The sequence below is a fragment of the Pipistrellus kuhlii genome, unplaced genomic scaffold (assembly GCF_014108245.1).
Source record: "Pipistrellus kuhlii isolate mPipKuh1 unplaced genomic scaffold, mPipKuh1.p scaffold_m20_p_14, whole genome shotgun sequence".
NCBI lineage: Eukaryota > Metazoa > Chordata > Mammalia > Chiroptera > Vespertilionidae > Pipistrellus > Pipistrellus kuhlii.
The window spans coordinates 33,476,503-33,500,620 of NW_023425449.1; the positions used below are offsets into that span (position 1 = coordinate 33,476,503).

General features: G+C 38.3%; 1 non-coding gene across 1 annotated transcript; it reads right to left on the bottom strand.

Annotated features, from left to right (window-relative positions):
• Positions 1-22,619: 22,619 nt before the first annotated feature.
• On the bottom strand, positions 22,620-22,747 carry LOC118718686. Its single transcript, XR_004987878.1, has one exon. It is a non-coding gene; the product is annotated as a small nucleolar RNA SNORA51 (small nucleolar RNA).
• Positions 22,748-24,118: the final 1,371 nt, after the last annotated feature.

Consider the following 24,118-nt stretch of genomic DNA (forward strand, 5'->3'; position numbering starts at 1 on the left):
GGTCTGAGTTGGAGTGACTGTGATGGTGATGTGAGATTCAGCTTATTCAGTGCCTCTCAATTGCATGGACCACTTCTGAAGTAGTCTACTAGGGCTGCCATGACAGAATACCACAAGACTGGTGGCAAAAACAACAGAAACTTATTTTCTCACAGTTTGGAGATTGCAAATCCAAGATCAAATTTCTGCTGGCAAGACTGGTTTTTCTCCAGGCTTCTCTCTTTGGCTTATAGATACTCACTTTCTCCCTGTACCCTCACATGGCCTTTTCTCTGTGCATGTTCATCTGTGATGTCTCTCTTCTTTTTTTTTTCTTTTTTCCTTTTTAAAAATAATGTTTTTATTGATTTCAGAGAGGAAGGGAGAGAGAGAGAGAGAGAGAGAGAGAGAGAGAGAGAGAGAGAGAGAGAGAGAGAGAGAGAGAGAGAGAGCAATGATGAGAATCATTGATTAGCTGTCTCCTGCACACTCTCTACTGGATATTGAGCTCAGAACCCAGGCATGTGCCCTCGACTGGAATTGAACCTGGGACCCACAGGCCAACTCTCTATCTACTGAGCAAAACCAGTGAGGGCTGTCTCTCTCTTCTTATAAGGTCATCGGTCATATTGAGTCAGGATCCTTCCTTTTTGACCCCATTAAGCCTTAATTAGCTCCTAAAAGACCCTATTTCTAAATATAGTCATATTGGTAGTTAGGGGTTAAGCATATGAATTGGGGAGTAACATAAAACGATTTATAACAACTTCTAAGGCTCTGAGAATTCTATTCTTGAATTCTCATACTATATATATATATAGTGTGTGTGTGTGTGTGTGTGTGTGTGTGTGTGTGTGTGTGAAAAGGAAGTTATTTTTATACTCTTTGAGTGCTCTCCCCTACCACCACCATCCCCACACAAAAAAAGAAAAATAAAAAAAAAGGAATAGGCTTCAGGCCTCATAAAACCTCGGTCTGGCTCTGGCCAGTGTGGTTCAGTTGGTTGAGCATTGTCCCATGCACTGAGAGGTCACCAGTTCTATTCCTGGTCATGGCACGTTTCCAGCTTTCAGGCTTGATTATAGGGGGTGTGCAGGAGGCAGTTGGTTGATGTTTTTCTCTCTCATTTGGTATTTATCTCTCTCCTTTTCCCTTCCTCTCTCTCAAAAACAAATCAATAAAAACATTAAAAAACAACTGGGTCCACCTTTTACTGGGGGGCAAGATATTCATTAGGCCTATTAGTCAGCAGGAGCAGAATTCCAGAATAGGGTGCTGTGAGGAGAAGTGGGTGAGAGGTTTCCCCATTGTCTGACATGAAGACATAGGAGCTGATGGGAATCCTGAGGGCTGATAGAGTAGTGAATGATTTTATTTAATATATATATATATATATATATATATATATATATATATATATATATTTATTCATTTCAGAGAAGAAGGGAGAGGGTGAGAGAGAGAGAGAGAGAGAGAGAGAGAATCACTGATTGGGTGCTTCCCAGAACCTCTTCCTCCCCCCCCCCCCCCCCCCCCCACTAGGGATTGAGCCTGCAACCTGGGCATGTACCCTGACTGGGAATCGAACTGTGACCTAAACTGGCACATAGGTCAACACTCAACCACAAAGCAATGCCAGTCAGGAGCTATGATTGATTTTAGATTGGGGCATCAATTTTAGATTGGAAGTAAACCAGCAGGTAGGTCTACAGTAGGCATCCTACTTTTTCCTACCCTGCTCCATTAGTGTCAAAAAGAACTCACACTAATGGAAAGGAACAATCGTAATAGAGCATTTGGACATTAAGGGCATGGAGTAATATGTGTTCAAGTTCCAACACCTGTAGGGAGCAGGTCATGTATTCTAGGCCTTTTTCTTCCTTTAAGGTCTTCTCTATGTCCTCCTGTATCACTGCTTCTCATCAGAATCACATGGGGGTGCTTGTGAAAAATAAAAATTCCTATGCTTAATTTTAAATGGAACAAAGCTGAATCTTTGGTAAGTGTGGCCAGCAGTATTCACTATGCAAGTTTAGATTTGATTTTTTACTTTTTAGAAACTGGGATTTACTACCCTATGTCTACAGTAAAGTATGGCCTTTAATTTCAGTATTGTTACCATTAGTATCAATTACATAACTATCTTTTTTTGGAGCACTTATTATGACTGTTAAGCAATGTACTCACCTGGTTTTCACGGTAAAACCTTTATGGCAATAATATTACTCTCATCTTGCAGATGAGAGAGAAACCAAGGATTAGAAAAGTTAAACAAATTTCTCTAGGCCAAATATTAAAAAAAAATGGAGGAGAAAAGGAGAAGGAAAATTGGGTAAACATTCATTTGTAAATATTTATTTAATGTAAAAACTATAGTATTACAGTTCTATATGTCGCCTTAATTATGTGTATGTTATAATAAATATTAACTATTAAGTCTCTTGCCTGTTCAAGCATTGCTGAGTTATACTGTTAGACTGATATTATGATGAAACGGAATGCCAGGAAATTCTAGGCACGGTGGCAGAAGAAATAGATTTCACGCACTTTTCTTTCCAGTACTAACATCTCTCTCTGACACTTAGCAGGCTATGGAGACTAGTTTGGTTGGCTAATGTTCACATTTTTGGTTTGATAAGAAATTTGGGAAGCTTTAGGAATAAATTAGATAGTTTCAGAAAACATATTGTGTGATGATCTATTTTATGTCAGTAGGATATGAATCAATAAATATCATGTTTTATTTTCTTAAAGCAAAATGAAACAACTCATAGTTAAAATACTTAGTAGGAATATTGTAATATTTCATCCCTAAAAGGAGATAACTTCCATTAGTGAACCAATCAACATAATCAAATTTCTTTAAAAATTTTTTTTTTACTTATTGATTTTGGAGAGAGGAAGAGAGAGAGAAAAAGAGAAAGAGAGGGAGAGAGAGAGAAACATTCATTTGTTGTTCCACTTATTTATGCATTCATTGGTTGCTTCTTGAATGTGCTGCAACTGAAGATTGAATATGCAATCTTGGCCTATTGGGATGACGCACTAACTAACTGAGCTACCTGGTTAGGGCATCATCAAATTTCTTGAGGCAAGTCTTGCAATTATTGCAGTATGTGTATTCTTTCAACAAATTTGCATTTCAAATATACAAAAAGAAATAAAATATTTGTTTATTATATTTATGCTGGATACCAATTACAAGAGAGGGCAAAGGATAAGTGTCCAAGTTGCTATAATTTGTTTTAACAAATGTATTTGTCCCTAAAGTGAGGTCAGTTATTTCATAGATGTTTTATTCTGCAGATGATAGAACAAATATTTACTTCTTTTAATATTTATTTAAGTATAGGTTTCTGGTTTCTAAATGCTTTTATAGTTTGAAAATGTTTTAAAATATACAGAAAAATTAAAATAAATAGAATTCACCTGTCATTCCTCCATTACCTGAATTTTGTAGAATAAGAAGCTAAAGGCTGTTTCTACTCATACATTTTCTCCTCCCAGGATTAAAAACTATTGGCTAGCTATTTGATGTATATACTCCCTCTTTCTTAGGTTTATGCTTTATGTGCATATTTACATTTGATATCTAAATTAGAATATAATTAGATATATTTATTTAGAATCAGTTTTATTTACTAAAAATGTACTATAGCCACTTTCCAAGATCACTTCAAGCAGGACTTTTTAGCTTTTTAATGGCTATGTAGTGTTGCTATTGAACCATTCCCCCTTTTAATTTTATTTTTTTCCTATTTAACTCTTTCTTCTGTTTTTGTTATTATAAGCAATTTTGCAACCAACTAAATTACTTTACACAAAATTTGTATATTTTCCCCACACATTTGTATTTATTATATATTCCACATTTGCTGGCACTGGCCATCTTTTAAATCACTGACCATCTGCTAAGGATAAGTTACATTTTGTTTTATTTTGCAGTAAAGAATGAGATGATTTTAAAGTTTTCATATATTTATTTTTTCCTGGTATATTTCTAAAAGGTGTATGTATTCTATAGTTAAAAAAATAGATGAGGGCTAAATAACACGAAATAATTACTACTCAAATCTTCAACCTGAATTTCCAAGCACTTTTATTTGCCAGGTTAGGTAATTAATTCAAAATGTCTCAAACATGAACCTCAATTTCTGCTACTTCTGTCATGGAACTAGTTGAAGAATAAGGTATTTCTGCTTGTCTGAGAAATTCAAGCAGTTTTTCTTTTTTTCCATCTGCACTTTGTTATTGAGAACAATCTTCATCTATTGCCCCATATTATAAATTATATTTTAAAATTCGAAATCTATATAAAACACCAAAGATTATGATTTGGGACAGTTTCTGCCTAGTGCTAATTCTATTAGATTTTTTTTCCACTTGGGTTCTCATAAAGTAAAGCTATCTTTTTTTCTTCTTTAAAATGAGTTATTGGATCTTGGTGGATAAGAAACTGAAATGAGATGCTCTTTACTCAGCCAAACCAGCAAATATCTCTGCAGGCTTAGTCATAAAACCCACCACGGAAATAATACTTGTCTCACAATCAGGTCAGAAATGATAACTGAAACCACGGAATCCTTAAGATAAGCTACCTGTGTAATCAGGGGAAATAGCTGAGAGCCTAATAGAAGGCTTTGTGTGGGAGGACAGTGATTGAAGTTCAAAAGGCTTAGCAGAGGTCAAGTTGGCAATGTCAGGTATTTCCCCAAGTTTACTTCATTCAATTAAGTTGAAACAATCTGCTCCTGTGAACGAGTTAGTGGCTTTCCTTAGGCTGGGGGGCCCAGGCAAAAGGATGCTCAGTTTCCTTTTGCCAGCAGCCCTGTCTGGGATAATTAAAAAAAAAAAGAGAGAGATAAGAGTTCATTTTCAAGAATTTACGTGCAATTCTTCTACATCTTGTGAATTTACTAGATATATCTGAAAGGGGTGGGAGATACAATTAGTTAGCTGCATGCATTAGCCAGCTACCAGCAACTAAATTCTTTTCAAACTTTTGTTGTTTTTAAATGGGATGGCCATTCCTGTGTCTGTCACATTAATTGAGTTGGTTTTCTTCCTGTTTAGTCTAAACTCCTGTTGATTGCCTTGACCCCTGCTTAGCAGTAGGCCAAAATGCCCTGGATTGAGGGCTTTCCTAGGAGTGCCTACCTCTGAGTTCTAGGCTGCTGGATCGAGCAGATTTTAGGCTAGAAATGTGCCCCCAAAGACCTTCCTTAAAAAGTAAGTTTCACATAACCAGGATTTTGTCTTTTTATTTTTTTAGTATGTTACCTTTTCTTTTATCTTTTATTTTATTATTATGTTTTTTTAATGTTCTGTCTTATTTCTTGGTTGGAGTAATTGTTTTACAAACAGGAGTGAACTTTGTGGAGGAATAGAAATGGGACATACTTTGACTGCAGCAAATGATCAGATTACAGAGATAAATTGATATATGAGAGGTTCCGGAATACTGGATAATTATGGCACATACCTCCAGGAAATTCACCCCCCCCCTCGCGCACACACACATTAACCTCTGTATATGTGTGTATATATGTCTATATAATTATAAGAAAGGTTTAGGAAATAAAGCCTACTTTTAGGTTGAATAGCAGCAAATGCCAATAACTATCAATGTTATTAGTTAAAGGTATATTTCTTAAAGCCCATGATCCCAGTACCTGTTTATTAGTCAGATATGGGGCAAAACAAAGTGGACAATGATTTTATCCAGTAGATGCTAAACCTGGTTAATTGTTAGAATCTCTTGAATTAGAATCTCCAAATTGAGATCCAGCTATCTGTCATTTAACAAGGTACCCAAATGATTCTGATAGTCAGACAAGTTTGTGGAACCTAAAAAAATCAGTGTTGAATAATGTCATTTTTTTCTAATCAGTTTGATATTGAAGAAATTATTGCAATTTACTAAAGAACCACTTATGCATATGAATACTACTGTCATAAATTCCCTCATTAGAGCTTCTCAGTAGTCTCCTGACCTAAACACTGTGAGTTAAATTTTACAAACAAAGAAACTGATTCTGTTAAAATAATAAACAACATAAAGTTAAGAACTAGAAAAACCAGGATTCTGTCCCTGCCTCACTATATGTCCAGGGCTTCTGGCACATTGACTTCTAGTTATCTTGAGGCAAAAATCATGCAAGGTCTTTTCCAGTAGGATGTCTACTTTAGATCTAACATTTTTGTCTTTCTGTTATTCTAAGATAACTTTTGAGATCCGCATTATTTCAGAATGTGGAGATCACAATTTAAAAAAATATATTTTTATTGATTTTTTACAGAGAGGAAAGGAGAGGGATAGAGAGTTAGAAACATCGATGAGAGAGAATCACCGATCAGCTGCCTCTTGCAGACCGCCCGCTGGAGATGTGCCCACAACCCAGGTACATGCCCTTGACCGGAATCAAACCCGGGACCTTTCAGTCCTCAGGCTGACACTCTATCCCACTGAGCCAAACCAGTTTCGGCAAGGAGATCACAATTTTTGAGTTGCTATATGCCCAAGTTTGTGTTGAGTGATGGTCTGGGCCTCAGAAGGATGGGCTTTTACCTTCAAGGAGTCTTGTTGGAGAGATGTGATTTACTTGGGACAAAAGTAGAAAGCCACAGGTTAAAATGTCAAAATGAACAATACAGACTTTCAGTGCTGTAGCAGTTCAGAGAAAATGATTCTGGACTAACATTTTAGGGAGGACTCCAGGAAAAGTGGGACTTGATTTGGGTCTTGAAGAGTGGGATTTAGAAAGCGTGGGAGAAGGCATCCTAAGTAAAGGAAGAGCATGAGTCAAGGAGAGAGGAGGAGAGAGAGAGGGAGAGGGAGAGGGAGAGGGAGAGGGAGAGGGAGAGGGAGAGGGAGAGGGAGAGGGGAAGGGAGAGGGAGAGGGAGGGAGGGAGTTTAGTTTTACTCAGTGGACTGGTCTAGCTGGGAAGCAGCAAGAGAGGCAGCAGGAAATATTAATAGAAGAGCAGCACGTCCCATCCTTCACGGTGACCAGGCTCCATAGGGCACTGAGGCTGTCCCGTTAAAAGGTGACTTTTGGAGTCATTGTCCCCTTCTCCCATGTATTGTTTATTATTGTGTCATGTAGGTGCTCCCAGCCCCCCAGAAAATACTTTACCCTAATGCGCCCAAAGCCTCTGCCATTATCCAGAATCAAATTAAACACAGTGAATATGACCATCACTCTGAGACACACACGGGATTTGGGATGTCGAAAAACACAAAAGCCTCAGCACAATAGACAGAGAATCAGCAGGTTCCTGGGATATGACTAATTTTTCTCTGGCTCTTTAGTAACAGGTGGTATTTATCTAAGCAGACTGCCCTGGGCAGCTGGTTGATGGGTTCTTCCAGCTGGACATCTTCTCCCCATTTAGCCCAACCACACCTGCTTCAGAGAGCAAACAAGAGCCTTTCTCATCTCCGGTATCTATACGTGGGGGTAGGGGGTATAGATGAACCATTCAGCTTCCAGCTGTAGTGTTCCATGATGTCTGAGGATCCCATCTGGCCTCCTCCCAGAAAAAGAAAGAGAGGTTTTAGGTTTAGAGGTGTTTTTTTTTTTTTTTTTTTTTTTCCTTTCCTTTTTTTCTTCAGGGAGTGGTTTTGTCCTGTTGGGTTGCTTTCTTTTAAAAAAGAGATTTCATCATTGGCTGCTATCATGTGACCAAGTTTATCTCCCATTGAAACTTCCTCTCCTTGAAGCATGCACTGACATGAGGGTGCCTGTCCCTTCAAGCTTTTATTGTCCTGCAGTAGGAATAGAATAGTCTCATGAAAGATTAATCACTTCCTGTAAGCATCTTGTACCTGCAGACAGGCAATTACTGAAATATGTCCGAAAGAAAACAAGAAAGGATGTTAAAATGTATCGGCCAGGTATTTTTTGGCAGTGCGACTACAAAACTTGTTCGGGTGCCAGCTTTTTTGGAGTCAAAAAAGGACTTCTGTGCTGAGTTAATGGATCATAGTTTGTTTTGTACATGAGTAGCAATGTTTTCTTTGTAAGGATAGCCAAAACTTTGGCACTGCATAGGTATTTCTCTGGAGGCTGTGCAACTGTGTGCATTCTTATTTATTTTTCTGTCCAAACGGAATCATAAATCAATCATTTGGACTAAACTCATTGCTGGCAATTTAGAAAATTTAGTGCTGGGCATGCCGAGTATTAGGTGTTTAATAAATATTTGAGGAACGACAATATATATTTTTATAGTTGTCAAAGGGTTAACAACAAAAGAGAGAGATTTCAGGTGATGTCATTGGATTCAATCTTTAAAAAATCCCACTAATCAATAGAGTATTGGGTTCACCGACACCTTGACTCAATACTTTATATTTACCAACAATGTTCCAGGCTTTGTTCTAGAGGCTGGACATAAAGCTAAAGATAGAAATATCGAAATAATAGAAAATAGAAATAGAAAAATAGATAGAGAGATAGTCCTCACTTTTATGAAGCTGAAGATTCCTGGTAAAGGAAATAGTAATACAGCAATATCAACAACAAAAATAACATTTATTGAGCACTTGCTATATTGTAGAGACTTAAGCCCTTTGTATATATTCATTTATTTCCTGAAAATAATTTTGCAGACGTGTAGACCAAGGTACAGAGAGTCACACACTTTTCTGTAATTTATCCAAAGCTAGTAGGTGCTGGAACTGAGATATGAGTAAAAATACAAAACCGAACATTGAACATGTGGAGTGCTCTGTTGAATTGAGTACAGGAAGCCCCCTCAGCTCAGTATAATGGGATCAGGAAAGAGTTTCAGAAGCAGGTGATGTGCAAGCCTTTTCTTCCTTATTTCTACTAGTGGCCTTGGGATCTGGCCTCTGGGACATCTGTTTCTCTCCAGCTCTGGTCTCAATTCTTTCCATGTTATTTGCCACAAACAAGGAACATAATCTCTGCTCTGTGACATCTCTCCACTGATGTCTCAACAAGGTTTTCAACTTCCAGCAGCTATAATTATATCCTTTGTGACTGGCAGCCTGCTGTAGTGGCAAGAATGTGGGCTCTGGAGAGAGACACACTTAGATTTATTTGAATCCTCGTCCCTTCAATAGTAGCTCATCTCCAAGCTGTGCAATATAGGGCAAGTTACTTCATAGACTTAATTACACTAATCTCTAGTCTGTTTAAATAACTAATTGAGGTAACATATGTCTTTCAAGTTTTGGCTTAGATGTCATTCTCTTCCAAAAGTTTTCCCTGCCTGAGTTAGGAGTTAGGCTCCCCTCTTCTCTATAGCATTTTGGGCTATAGGAACTATAGGTGCCAGGTAAGATTTTTAAAAATTATTTTTATTGAAGTGAAATTCACACAACATAAAGTTAACCATTTTAAAGTATACAATTTAGTGGCATCTAGTACATTCACAATGTTGTGTAGCCACCACCTATATCTAGTTCTAAAACATTTTTATTACCTCAAAATAAAACTCCATACCCATTAAGCAGTCTGTCCCCATAGCCCCTCCTTACAGCCTCTGACAACCATCAATCTGCTTTCTGTCCCTGGGGATTTATCTGTTCTGGGTATTTCATATAAATAGAATCATATAATATGTGACCTTTTGTGTCTGACTTCTTTCACTTAGCACAACATGTTTAAGGGTCACCCACATTGAAGCATTTATCAATACTTCATTCTTTTACATGGCTGAGTAATATTCCATTGCAGGTATATGGAAATTACATACTTTTTTTTTTTTTTTTTTTTTTTTTTTATAACCACCAGCTTTATTATTTTCTAATTTAAAAATGTTTTCTAAGTGCAATGTAAAGATAATCCCAGGATCTGGCACTAACTATATGCAGAAAAAGCCCAATGCCAGTAGATCTTAAAAACTTTGTTCAGGGAAAAAAGATACTAAAGGTGGTACATATAGATATATTTTCTAAATTTAATTTTTCTGATGTGGAAGAAAAATTATGAGGCCTGGTTAGAATGCCTCTAACCATGAGGCATTCTATGGGGAATAGAAGAGTGACCATTTTTAACCCAGTTCCCCAAAGTCCTCCCAAAGACTCTGGGTTGACTCTTAGTAGTTGGACTCTTTGAGATTTCACTGTTTATCTGTATTCTTCAGATCACATTTTAAAGAGCATCAACCTAAGCATAGTAGCTCTAGTACCAAGAACTGTTCATAGAATGTAGAGAACTCATATCTGACTTATTGAGCAATTACCATGTGGAAGGCATGTTGCTGAGCATTGAAGCAGGTGCCATTTGGGGAAGACTTAGGTTGGTTTTGTTGTATATTATTTCCTTCACTGGAGGAACTGGTAATTTAAGTAGAGTTATACTTTTTAGACATAAAGATATTATTAACTGTGCCCAGAAATGCATGATTATGCTACTTGAGTGTTACAGAGGATGAGAGTAACAGGAAGAAGCAAACACTGCTGGGGAGGATTATCAGAGAAAGGTTCCATAAGAAAAGTGGAACATGAGCTGCTTTTAAAGATATGTAGGATTGGTGTGTAGAGAAAGTGTTATCTCCTGCTAAGAAATGGTCTCAGTAAGGCTGCTGAGTTTGGCTGTGGAGCTTGCTTCTGAGCAGGCTTATCGTTTCGACAAAACTGAATAGAGAACTCATAGTAGAGTGAGCCAGCAGAGGCAGGATGTCTGATTCAGAGAACAAATTTCCTTAGAAAATAACAAACTGAAATCTGGGTTGGACACTATGGCTGATTCAGTCTGATGGGAGTGGGTGGAGGGTGGGGGTGGGTTCTGCTAAAGGTAAAGGAACTGAATTTCTTTGGAAATTAATTGAGTGTCTCAGATCTTAAAACTAGATGTGAACATGGTGTTGATAATGGTCTTAAAACTTCTAAATTCTTCTTATATAAGTTGTGACAGTAATCAGAAGGCTACCTCTGCTGAAAAGTCAGCATTCTCCATGTCTTTGGGTGCAGGTGTATGAATCTTGCTTTGATAAATTATCTAACTACAAAACCAGTGGACACTTTTGTTCTATGATTTGGCTACTTTCAGGTCATGATTATTAGGTATTCGCTTTGTTTTTCTTGGAAGGGAAATCTGGATAAATAAAATTATACAAGTTGTGGACTGCAAATAGCAACCCTATGTGTTGAGGAAGGAATGATGTTCTCTCCCAAAGTCTCAATTTCCACCTAGATAAGAAGCCTTCCACCTGGATAAGGAGCCATATACCTGGTGCTCTTAAATGATGATTTTTTGGATAGAGCGTCGGCTTGGGGACTGACGGGACCCGGGTTCAATTCCGGTCAAGGGCATGTACTTTGGTTGCGGGCATATCCCAAGTAGGGGGTGTGCAAGAGGCAGCTGATCGATGACTCTCTCTCATTGATGTTTCTAGCTCTCTATCTCTCTCCCTTCCTCTCTGTACAAAATCAATAAAATATATTAAAGAAAATGATGATTTTTGTCATGGAAAAGCGTTTTGCTTTCCCATTTGGGTAATATGCTTATCGAGCAGCCATATCTATATCTACACTGAGTGGCCAGATTATTATGACCACCCCATCAGTACTTCGTTGGGCCACCTTTTGCCTTCAATACTGCAGAGATTCTTCTTGGGAGATGTTGAAAGGTGATTCGAGGAATCTGTTACCATGCCTGATGAATAGCACTGTCCAGTACTATGAGATTTGATGGTTGTAGAATCAGTTGCCTGATGGATCTTTTAACTTTGTCCCACAAATCAATTGGATTAAGATCTGGTGATTGTGGGGGCCACTTAAGCAAGGTAAAGTCTCCCTCATGTTCTTAAAACCACTCCTGCACAATAGGAGCACCATGGCATGGCGCATTGTCTTGTTGGAAGAAGCCATCTCATTGGGATATGCCATCAACATGATAGGATGAACTTCATCACCAACGATATTTAGGTATGTTGTGCTATTCAGATGTTCTTCCACATGAATTAAAGGCCCCAAATCATGCCAGGAAAACATGCCCCAAACCATAACACTTGAAAGGTTATATTCATGCAAGTGGGTGCATACTTTCATGCTGTTTCTGTGAAATTCTCACTCTGGTATCTGCATGATCCAACTGGACAGTCTAGCATTGGAAAAAAGTCATGTGATTCATCGGATCACATGACTTTTTTCCAATGCTAGACTGTCCAATCCTTGTGTTCATGTGCAATTTGGAGACATTGGTAACTGCAGACAGCAAAGGTGTTCAAATAGGCCTCCGGCTTCCATATCCCATATGATGCAGTGTACGGCTAATTTGCCTACAAACGTCAGGTAGTTATAATAATCTGGCCACTCAGTGTATACCTACATATATCTCTATCTCTATCTCTATCTCTATCTCTATCTCTATCTCTATCTCTATCTCTATATCATCTATACCTATATCTATATATCTACTTTTATTAAATACATATATTTAATAAAAAATCCTCACCTGAGGATATGTTTATTAATTTTAGAGAGAGAGGAAGGGCAGCAGGAGAGAGAAATAAACATCAGTGTGAGAGGGAAGCATTGATTGATTGCCTTCCATATGTAACCCAACTGGGGACCAAACCCACAATTTAGGTATGTGCCCTGACTGGAATTGAACTTGCAATCCTTTTGGTGCATGGTACAATGTTCCAACTAACTGAGCCACTCGTCTGGGACAAACCATTATATTTTTATTTATTAATTTGCCTAGTCTCTGTTTAAATTAAGAAAGTCTTAGAAGTCTGGCCAGTGTGCTCAGTGGTTATGGTTTAATTCCAGTTGGGGCACATGCTTAGCAAGCTTGATCCTCAGTGTGGGATATGCATGAGGCAGCCAATCAATGATTCTCTCTCATCATTGATGTTTCTATCTCTCTTTCCCTCTCCCCTTCTCCCTGAAATAAATAAAAATATGTTAAAAATTTAAAAAAAAGAAAGTATATTAAAGTGTTTGCTGTAACAGTGGTATCAATCTAGTTCTAGGGTAATGGAGACACAAGATGCTTCCTTGTATCCTAGAAATACATCACCTTGTAGCTAGTTAAAAAGTGATCATAGTTGATACCTTCTTTGGCTACCCAAAAATAGCCCACAGGCCAAGGACAGAGCAATAGTCCAAGAGGCAGGGTGATTGGGAGAATCCTATAAGAGGGAAGTGACTGCTTGTTGTAGTCCATGATTTTAAAGGCCTTCCCTAATGCACTATATTTAGGAACTAGAGGTCTGGTGTACGACATTCATGCACTGGGGGTTGGGGGAGAGTATGTCTCTCAGCCTGGCCTGTGCCCTTTCACAGTCTAGGAGCCCTTGGGGATGTCTGACTGACAGCTTAGGCCCGCTCCTCACAGGGAGCTGCTGTGAAGGCAGGCTGCTGTGCTCGCCAGGAATCATCCCTGCTTGTGGCTGAACGACACCCCCCTTGTGGGAGCACACTGACTATCAGGGAGCAACTCCTGTGTTGAGCACCTGCCCCCTGGTGGTCAGTAAGCATCATAGTGACTGGCTGTTCTGCCATTCAGTATTTTATTATATAGGATGAACAAGGATGCTAGCTTTATACACATATACTTCTGAGATTAAAGCAGAGCTCACCTTACCAATTGTGTCACCTGGTATCAGTTTTTCATTCTTTATAAACTTTAGTTTTCAGATCTGTGGAATGGGAATAAAAATACTACTGACTTCTTGGGATTTTTATGAGATTTAATTGAAATAATGTATATGGTGCACAGAGCATAGTGTCTGTCATCTAATAAACTGTTAGTAGATGGTAAGTGTTCTTGGAGTTCTAGTGTTACATTTTATGGCCAGCTCGTAAGTCTTACCTACTTATTTGGTTATATTCCCATTTTAAATGGGAAGTTTCATTTTGCCAACCTTTCCCATACTTTCAGTAATGTGTGTTATTTCAAAGTCCTGGAGAGATTTACATTTCAAAAATGGTTTATATATAACATATGGGAATTTATAATATAGTCTAGAAAATGAATAAAGCTTCTATTTATTTTGGCTAAAGTAATACTTGAAAGAAGAAAAGGCTTTCTCTGGCATGGAGATAAAAATTATTACTTTCTGATAGAGTTAAGAAAACATATTTAAAGAACTTGAAGACAACACAAATAAATGAAAAGGTATATCATGCTCATGGATTGAAAGAATGTTTATTGTTTAAATATCCAGGCCACTCAAAATGATCTCCAGATTCAATACAATCCCCATCAGACTACCAATAGCATTTTTTCATAGAACTAGGACAAAGAATATTAAAATTTGTATGGAACCACAACAGACCCTGAATAGCATAGCAATCTTGATAAAGAAGAACAAAGTTGGAGGTATCATGTTCCCTGATTTCAAACTATTCTATAAAGCTATAGTAATCAAAACAGTATGGCACTGGCATGAAAAAACAACAACAACAACAACACATAGATCAATGGGCTAGAATAGACAGATCAGAAATAAACCCACCCATATTTGGTCAATTAATCCATGTCAAAGGAGGCAAGCATACACACTGGGGAAAAGACAGTCTCTTCAGTAAGTGGTGTTGGGAAAACTGGACAGGTACATGAAAAAGAATAAAAATTAAACCACTATCTTACACCATAAACAAACATAGATTTAAGGTGGATTAAAGACTTGAATGTAAAACTTGAAATCATAAAACTTTTAGAAGAAAACACAGGCAGTAAGCTCCTTGATCATAGGTTTTATCAATACTTTTTTGGACCAGTCTCCTCAGGTGAGGGCAACAAAAGCAAAAATAAGGAAATAGGGTTAAATCAAGCTAAAAAGCTTTTTCATGGTGAAGAAACCATCATCAAAATGAAAAGGCACAATGGACACAGACATTGGGAGTGGGTGGTGGGTGAGGACATGAGCAGGGTGTGAGGGAGCAATGGGGAGATAAGGACATATATGTAATACCTTAATCAATAAAGAAAGAAAAAAAATGAAAAGGCAACTTACTGAATGGAAGAAGATATTTTCAAATTATACATCTGATATACATTAGAGGTTAATATCTAAAATATATAAAAAACTTAATATAAAGAAAACAAACAACCTGGTTAAAAAATGGGCAGAGAACTTGAATAGAAATTTTTCCAAAGACATACAGATGGCCAAGAAGCACATGAAAAGATGCTAAACATCACTAATCGTCAGGAAAATTTAAATTCAATCCACAGTGAGATGTCACTTCACACCTGTCAGAATGACTATTATAAAAAAAGACAAGAAATAAAAAATGTTGACAAGGATGTGGAGAAAAGGGAACCTTTGTGCACTGTTTGTGGGAATGTAAATTGGTGCAGCCACTATGGAAAACAGTATGGAGATTCCTAAAAAAAGTTAAAAATAGAATTGTTATATTATCTCGTAATTCTACTTGTGGGTTTTTATGAAAAAAAAAAAAAAAGCAAAAACAGGAATTTGAAGAGATACACCTGTATGTTCATTGCAGATATGGAAGCAACCTTAGTGTCCATCAGAATGGAATATTACTCAACCATAAAAAGAATGAAAATTTGCCAAATGCAACAACATGGATGGAACTAGCGGGTATTATGCTAAATAAAATACAGTAAGTCAGATGAAGATTTCTCTTACATGTGGAATCCAAAAAACAAAACAAAACTCATAGATACAGGAAACAAACTTGTGATTGCCAGAGGAGGAAGAGGGTGGGAGGAGTGGGTGAAATAGGTGAAGGGGATGACAAGGTACGATTTCCAATTATAAAATAAGTAAGTCATGGGGATGTAAAGAACAGTGTAGTGAATAGAGACAATAATAAATTTGTATGGTGACAGATGGTAATGACTTACTTGGGGGGTCATTTCATAATGTATATAAATATCAAATCACTATCATGTACACCTGAAGCTAATAAGATATTGTATGTCATTAAAAAATCATTTAGGTATTACCTGGACAGTTTTGATTTATCCCTTACTTGCCATACATTTATTCATTTATTAAAGTGTTTCTTTAAGTACTAAAGGATTCAGAATTGTAATAAATACTTGTTTTGCCAAGCTCATAATTTAACAATTGTTGGTCAAATATAACTTAATAATTAAATGACAAAATCTGAAAATGGATTACAATGTTTAGCTGCCAGATGATCTTCCATACATAAGTATTGAATAATTAAGAGGAATAAACTAGGGCCATATGGATTTCATTTTCCCTGAAATACATTTTGATTTAAAAATTAAGGGAAAATGGGGGCACATTTTTAAAGCCATTTTTTAAAAGGTAAATATTTGGCTAAATACAAAGTAATACCAAACTCAAATATGTTTTAAACACCATTGCCAACTGCCAAAAATTGTTTTCTTTGAAATGGCAATGAAAATAATATCTATCTTTTACCAAAATCTTCTCTCTTCTTTTCCCCATATGACTGACAGAGTTGGGGAAAGAAATTCTAAGTAAAGCTCTACTGTTAAAATCCTAGTCTGGGAGCTTAGAAATTTGGGTACCACATTTCCAGATAGAGACTTATGAAAATTTTCAGAGATCAGGAACTATGTAAATGGCATTTTTAAACTTAATAATTCTGTTACTATAGTGAATTCTATTTTTAGATTAATTTAAAAATTTGATCATTTTGTTTCTATAGTGAATACTATCTTCGGACTTTTGTATTTTTCCCATAATAGGAAAATTTTTTAGTATATTATATTTTGTTTAAATTTTTTTTTTTATCAAATAGCACACATCAGGACTTTTAAGAATTTAGGTTTATATATCTGAGTATTTTTCTGTTAATTATAAATAAAAATGTCTCATAATTATCTAAACTTCAAATAATTCATAAAACTAACGTGTTTTTATGAGTCTTTGTCTTGTGCAGAATGTTCAAGTTCATCTTCCGTGTACACCTCAGGCAGACTTGTACTCTCAAGGAATGAGAGAACTATCCCATCCTCACCCACTCACAAATAGCTGTATTTAATTTTAGAAAGCGCAGCCAAACCAGATTTTCATCTGAGGAAGGAGCTGTTACAGAAGTGTTAAAAAGAGAATAAATCCGTGTTTATAAACAGACGATATCCCAGTTCACAGGGTAAAGGGTAAATTGCCTAGCCTAAGAGAAAAACAATAGATTGTTCTAGAGAACAAAGAATTTTGCCCTACACAGGGAAAGTCTGTGAGTCAAGAAAGGGAGAGACAGAGTGAAAGATAGAGAAAAAGAGCACAGTCTTTTTTAGAGTGTTATAAATATAAAGTTATGAAAGGACGAACTACCCCAAAAAAAGAATAAATGAAAGCATGGGGATCTTATCTGAGTTTTCAATTCTTACTCTAGGCAGGGAAAATTCACCACAGCTGAGGATCATCTCGATGAATACCATTCCTCATCTTTTGTATGGTCCTGTTCCCCATGAGTCTCAGTTTACATCCTATAGCAGCTAGGGTTGAATGAGGAATTTCCTTTCTTTCATCAGCAGTTAAATCTTTGCCCAAGAGCCACCTCTCTGTGCAGGGGTAACCAGTTAGCTGGGGCAAGTAGGAAAGAGTTTGAGGAGAGAAGATACAATTAGAATGTTCACTTAGCATGAGCTTTAGAAGAAAGAGATTAGGTAGTCCCTTTATATCTCATCTCCTGGGCATACAAGCACAAACACAGCAATCTCTCTGTAACATCACCACCCTGGGTTCATGTTGTCAGGTGGTCTTATAGCTGAGCCTTGTCTTGTAATGAAAGAAGTTCTCTGATACTGCAGAAAATAGTAAATGCAGAGCCACCTACAATGGACGGTCTATTATTAAATCCAACATTAGGGATAAGACAAACAGTGCAGTAAGAGAAGATATCTGCCAGCACTTAATGATAAAAAGTGTTGTGATGTTTTGGTATAATTTATAGTATAATATGTTATCATTGCTGATTTGCATATATTATGTCTCTCTAAGCTCTATGTTCATTATGAATCTTAGCTTGCATCTTTCCATGTTTCAGTTAGGAGTATTGACTTAATTGATAGAGTTGTGCAGTAGATAGTGCATGGGAAAGTAATTAGAAGCAAGACCTTGAGCATGAGGCGGTGTATGCTTCAAGTCTGAAAACGTGCGATGATCAGTGGGTATTGAGTTGGCCTTATACCGCTGAGTAAAATCTCATAGAATTACATTGAATGAGAAATGAAACTTGACACTTCGTGGCTTCAAAATTTAATTTTGAAAAAGGGATCATGGCATCCCCCAAATGGCACATGTCTGCTGACTAAGCAGTGCAAGATGCTGTAACTAAATCCTGAAAGTGAAGGCTACAAATAGAAATAATTGGAGAAAAGAAAAGAAAATTGTGTTAGTAAGTTCAGCAACCACTAATCCCTGTCTTTTGATCAAAGGCGTCTAGACACTACCTAACTCCATTCTGCTTTTATGACTGCTGCAAAGGAGAATGCATTCTGATGATCCTATTTACGGTGTTGGGAGATGTCTGTGTAAACAAACATCTCTGAACACTTGCCCATTTGTCAGAGTTGCCTGTTTTCCGGGCTTATTTGGAAATCTGATTTGGTGTTAACTAGCATTCTTTTTGGAAGTTAGACCAGCAGCCCATGGACTCAGAATAACTGAAAAACAGGCTCTTTTATATTTAGTGCTCGAGTCTAGCTTGCCTAAGAGATCCTCTCACTCCAAGTAGCACTTTGTCATGCACGTAGCAGACACTACAGACATGTTGCCTATAAGACCCAGATTTGAGGGGTGGTGGTGGTAAATATTGACCTCAAATATTTTTTTTCTTTTCATGTCCTGAATGCATAGTTTCTGAAACAAAAAAATATGAGTATCATAAATATAAGTGCCCCATCTTTCCATTGAAAAACAATGCCAACCATTTATTTGAGAATTTATATTTCTCAATATAAGACACTAAATATGAGGCACTTTGCATACATCTTTTCTACAACAACCCTTCCACATAAAATGCCACTAGCCTCATTTTACAAGCAGGTAAACTAGAACTCAGGAAGGTTAAGCAGTTGTCCAAGACCATACAGCTAGTAAACCAAGAAAGTAGGGCTAAAGTGAGGCCTGATTGCAAAGCCCCTGTTCTTATTAGGCGACTCTAGAAGTGTCAGTGGTTCGGGCTATTCAGGAGGATGTTGTGTAGAAGACCTCTGTGGTGTGATTTGCCTGTGAAAGTCTCCTGCTCAAAACATTTTCCTCTGTCCAGTTGGGTATGAGGGACTCCTTTGATGTAAAACCTTGCAACACTGGGGAAAGGATGGAAATACACATTCACAGCTTATTTGACATTAATTAACTAAATTACCTAGCGGGGCCTTGAGAATGGGATAGAGGATGGATGAGGTTTTTACTACAGAAATTTTTGCAGCTAAGAGGGGTGTCATTTGAAGCTCAAGAGGCTTTGCGGGGTCTAGTTTCCGCCGCCAGGGGTCAGTGTGCAGGTACTAGAAATCTAGGCAGGAGGCAGCATTGGGAAAACAAACTTGGATCAAAATGGAAAATGGAAATGGAAACTATATTTCAGTTACTAAGACTTGGCAAAGAGCCCCTGGCAGGTTAAATCCCAAACTGAAGCTATAAATCAGAAGTTACTTATAACTAGGCCTATCTGAAGACATGAAAAAATATTCTGTCTTGAGGAAGGCAAAACGTCCCTACCATTAGGATTGTTATTGAGTGATGTTTTTAAATGACAATGTGACTTACCATTCACAGAAAGATACGACAGTCTTCCCAAGTTTATTAAAAATTCCCTATTAATTACACTGTCGGGTGACTATTTGACAAAGAGAACAGAGGAAGGACAAAAGGAAGAGAAAGACTGAGAACTACATTTCAAGATTTAAGTACAAGCATCTTCTCATTTAAAAAATAATAATTTGTATGTGTTAAATAATTGCTAATGGCTATTTTAATCCTTTATCTTTTCATTCTTTTACGCAAGACAAAGTACGCAGTAAGAGGAAAATATTTAAGTGGTGTTGAATATTTAAGAAAATAACATTCTCCAACAAAATGTCACATTCAGTTTTATTGCTTCCAAATATTTTATTTTTACCTCGGCTCATTTGTGAACTATTTTGCTTGGTTGTACCAGGACTATGTTGCAACAAATGTTGACATAGCTCTTTGGATATTTTTATATGGTTTGAAAAATCTAGGGGGTTTAAATTCCTTAGGTTCAAATAATTACTCCAGGAAACTGTAAGATAATTTAGTTCTCTTTTTATTTTTCGAAATATAAATACATTCATCTAGTAGTTAGGAAACATATTCAAAATGGTAGTTTGCATCCTTTATGATTTAATAGGAGCGCGTGTCTGCTAGAGAGCATAGTGAAAGTTAATTGCTGTCTACTTGGAAAGCTCAGGCAGCAGATTTTGCCCCTGGCAAGATAATTTTACAAAAGCAGGAACAAATAACGAGCCAGGCTGTCTCTCGGCCATTACTATGTCAGATGAAAGCCTCTCTTTCTCTCTCTCCCTCCCTCTCTCTCTCTCTCTCTCTCTCTCTCTCTCTCTCTCTATATATATATATATATATATATATATGCTCAAGGAAATGGCACATATGACTGTTTATGATCTAAGCAGCAAAAACCATAACACAGCACAGAGCATCATCAAAGGCTTCATTTGTGCCCGTGAATTTTGAGTGACATCTTTCTAGAGTCAAAGTACAAATTATCTTCTGGCTAAAATACCTGCCTGCATTAGCTTTGACCCACTTCATGCAGGAAGGTCTTTCAGCACCGGGACTTAACATTCTGACCCAACATTTAATGTATTAATCCTAATTTTAATCCCTTACCAAGACTCTCTGTTGTATTGAACCAATTCAGGTTAATTCAGAATCATGTTGCTCCCACCCAGAATCAATAGGCCCACTGTTGGTTCTCTCCAAAGTTGACCACCCAGTTTTGTGAGAATCTGCAGTGAATTAGAAAATCTGTCATTGCTGGGGAGACTGGGCAGCTCCGATATGGCATGTCATTCTCTCTGGTCTATACAATACCCACTCTTTGTCTACCGTCTCCTAAACCAACCTGACATAACTGAGCCCGCCGGTCAATGAGATCTTTATTCTCCAGGAAGCAATGCCTTGCACACCAGCATTATTAAGAAATTTCTGGACAATGTTTCGTGGCTGAAGAATAATCCAAGGTTCTATTAAAAAGCCATCTGGGTAATTAATAGCACATTTGTTCTCAGCCTCCTCCCAATTTGTCCATTAGTGGAATAAAAGCTCAGGACAAAGGGTAATGTGGTTCAGTTATATTTTACAAGAATTCTTCAGGAAGTTGAAAACACATGATAGTTTTCCAAAGATACATATGTTTATGGGCTCTTAGAGCAGCAAATAGGAAAATCCACGAGCTTTAAATTGAAGTTTTCGTTGCCACTATTTAAATTAAGAAAACTGATTTGAAATACTAACAATGTGCCCTTAGAATTAACAAACGCATCTCTAGAATGCCCTGAAAACACTTATAGGCTTGGATGTCTTCATCATATTTAAATAAAAAAATAAAAAAATCGTCCCCTTGAATTAGTAAATATTTAAAACGTTTATGCTCTTTTACCTGGTAATTGAAGGCTTTCCTGGGATCTTTTTAATGTATTTTCATGCAAATAGTAGCCTCAGGCAGCATATTTCTGCACCATTGTTGAATGTTTTTCTTATTGATGTTTTCTGTTTGCTTTTTTTCTTAACTGCATGTACAGAGAAACTTTGAAATCCTAGATAATTGGAGATAAAAATTAAAACACCTCTGAAAAAATGAAATGAGGATTTGGTGTGTTTCTTTCTGTTGTTAAGTTGTATTTTAAAGCAGTGACCAGCTGAACAACACAGGAACCTGGAAGTTACAGGGATAGCACTGCACACAGTGCATCGTGTGTGTTGGGGATGTGGTGGAATGGGGATGGGCCATGACAGGGTCATGACCAGTGGATTTTCAAATATACTTCAGAAGGTTGGAAGGTGATGAGACGAGAGAGAGAGAGAGAGAGAGAGAGAGAGAGAGAGAGAGAGAGAGAGAGAGAGAGAGAGGGCTGGAAGAAGGGAGAGGGAGAGGGAGAGGGAGAGGGAGAGGGAGAGGGAGAGGGAGAGGGAGAGGGAGAGGGAGAGGGAGAGGGAGAGGGAGAGGGAGAGGGAGAGGGAGAGGGAGAGGGAGAGGGAGAGAATCTTTCTCAGATGAAGGTCCATATATTTTGGAGGTCTCACAAGACATTTTCAGTTACCTTTACTGTGTGCCATGATAAGTACTTTCATGGATTATTTAATTTAATTTTATAACAATGCTTGTAAATAGGTGTTATTCTTAAGTGGTTAAGGTCAGCTAGTAAGTAGCAGAGTTCACAGGGCTCCCGCCTTACTCATGCATGCCTTTCTCTTCCTTAAACATTGGAGTCTTTGCACCGGGGTATTCCTTCATATCCAGTACTCTTTCCCTAGTTCTTTATGTGACTGAGCTTTTCTCTTTACAGCAAATTTTCAGTTGAGAAAACGCACTTTGGCGGAGACCGACCGGAGGCGAATCCTAGTTTCATTCACTCATTCATTCAGTACTTTTAAATGCCTGTGATGTCCCAGATTGCAGTGAAGGCACAATGCTGAGCAAAACTATTTCCAGCTCTTGCCCTCATGGGCTTCCAGTTTTTTGTTTTTTTTTTCAATGTCTCCCCATTCACAATTCAGACCAAAGATCCTGAGCTGAGGTGTATATGGGGTAGGTTTACTCTGCCTCCTATTTCTGTACAGTCAGTGTAAGCACACAGCCTGTGGTAAGCACCAGGAGGCCGGCTTCCAGTTTTGTAGAGGGTGAGAGAGGCTCAAATAAATACCCACACAGCCGCCCCATTCTGACAGTGACTACCAGATAGGGGGCCCCATTCTGACAGTGACAGTGTGGATAGGGGGCCCCATTCTGGTGCAGGCTGCACCAGAGCCTGTGCTGGGATTTGAAGAAGACAGGAAGTTCAGGCAGCATTTCCTGAGGAATTGACTGCAGCTAAGATGGGAAAGATAACATGGCTCATCTAGGCAGAGAAGAGAGGGGGAAGGAGGTACAGGCAGAGGACAGCAGGGCCTGGTCCTGAGAGGGCCATGGTGGCTGTGGTCAGAGCCTAGAGAGCAAGGGAGAAAGAAATGAGCCATTTGGAGCTACTAGTCTATGGGGATCGGATGGTACAGCAATAGAGGATAGACAGTGAGCTATGTCTCTCTTGCAGGGGTCTTCAAACTACGGCCTGTGGGCCACATGCGGCCCTCAGAGGAGTCTGATCCGGCCCGCCAGGTTTTTTGGGCAGTGAGCGCAGCCGAGGTGTTACAGTAGGAATTAGTAGTTCATATAGTCCAGCCCTCCAGCTCTCTGAGGGACCGTGATCTGGCCCCCACTTTAAAAAGTTTGAGGACACCTGCTTAGAGCAACGAGGAGCCGCTGAAGGGTTGTGATGCTTTGATATTTCTCTCTGGAGAACGAATCTCTTCCCTTTCCTACCCGCTTTTCTCCCTCTCTGTGCATCCAAACTGAAGTCATTCAGAAAATTACCTGTTGTTTTCTTTCCTCATGAGATTTCATTATGGCTTTTAGTGACACCTTCCCCCCTAAGATGCCTTTAGCACTGCGAGACCAAGAGAAGGTCCAGAGGGTTCAGCACGCAGTAGGTCTGTCCCCCGCCCCCCCCCCCCCCCATCCCCGCTCCTCTGGAATAGCCACAGGTGTAGGCCACTTTGCCCCAGCAAACGCACGAAGGAAAGCACAATTTTACTTCTACACTAAGTTCTGTTTTAGAAATACAGACTCAGAGAGAAGCCAAGAAAATGAAGCTGTTTAAATAGCCATTTGTGACTAAGTGTTTTCATTTCACTGAGTGAGGAGGTCAGCAGCCACGGCTGCCAGAGTGAGGGGAGCGCAGAGCTGGAGGCCCGGCCTCCCCCGCTGCTCTTGGCGCTGCACGCTGCACCGTGTCCTGGGCTGGGAAGGAAGGCTGGGCCCCTCTTCAGCAGAACAAATATTTGTTAGCACTTTACACAAGAATACTCTTGAGCTCATTGTATTTACATTGCAAATGCTCTGTAAATAGCGGAGCAGTTATGTGTACCTGAAATTTGCCATTTGTTTGAGGACACCGTATTTATAGAAGAGGAGAGGAGTGAGTTCTGGAAGAGA